Here is a 1,128-nt window from a genome sequence, read left to right on the forward strand (position 1 = left end):
TATTCTTCCCCATTTTACTTCTAGATAATTCTTTATCTTACCCCAGTCTTCACTGAATTGTTTATTAGATTTATTTCTTAGTGCTTGTGTTAATTTGTCCATCTCCATCCCATCATATAATTTCATTTGCCATTCGTCCAGAGTTGGATTCTCCTCACATTTCCATTTCTGTGCATAACAGATGCGGGCTAATGTTATCATATAATATACAATTTTTTCATCTTCTCTCTCAATTGTGTTTCCAAATATTCCTAATAAGTAAAATTCCGGTCTAAGTTTTATTTTTTTCCTGAGAATTAGTTCAATCTCTCCATTTATCATATTCCAGAAATGTTTTGCTCGCTTGCAAATCCTGCAAGCCTGGTTTAAATTCTAAATGCCACCCCTCCCAAACTGCAAATCCATTGGAAGTTGCCATGGCACTTAAACTGCAATGCTAGTGCTATAATTTTTAGTGTGAAAGAGCCACATGTTTTCACACACAAATTCTATTATCAATTGCAATTCCTCCTAATTTAGATATTTCTTAGACCTTTGGAACCTTTGTTATAGGAATTTATGGTAAGGCCCCCCCGCATCTCCTAGGAATGCTTTCTGAATGAGCTAGAGGTTGAGCATGAAGTTGTGAAGGTGTGGGCATCACATGGAGATTGACAGACTACTGAAGAGAAAGAGGGAACACCTTTAAAATGACAAGGGTAGGTCTGGACTGTGTTTTCCCTAGATGAATCTCTGATAACACATTTTCTTCCATTTTTGTGTCCCTCCCCCTCCCCAAAGTTGTTTATTGTATTTATTTTTAAAAGACGCCTTGACCTCATTAATATGTAATCATTTAAGCTGTTTAATGTGAAATCTCAAGAACCCAATTTGCTGAAATATGATATTTCTGTGGCTATAGTGAATATGTGATTAGTTTTGGACTCAGGATACAATTCTATATTACTGAGATAGACACAAAGTCATCATCCCCCACTATGAAGTAGAATTTGGGCCCACCAAAGTCTGTGTATCATGACATAATTTGTTCTGCTGATTTTAATAGAAACTGAGTGAAACTAAGAATGCAGGTCAATTCTTTCTTCCTTCCTTCCTTCCTTCCTTTCCATTTTGAAAATAACATTGATT

Source organism: Sceloporus undulatus, chromosome 1 (genome assembly GCF_019175285.1).
Source record: "Sceloporus undulatus isolate JIND9_A2432 ecotype Alabama chromosome 1, SceUnd_v1.1, whole genome shotgun sequence".
NCBI lineage: Eukaryota > Metazoa > Chordata > Lepidosauria > Squamata > Phrynosomatidae > Sceloporus > Sceloporus undulatus.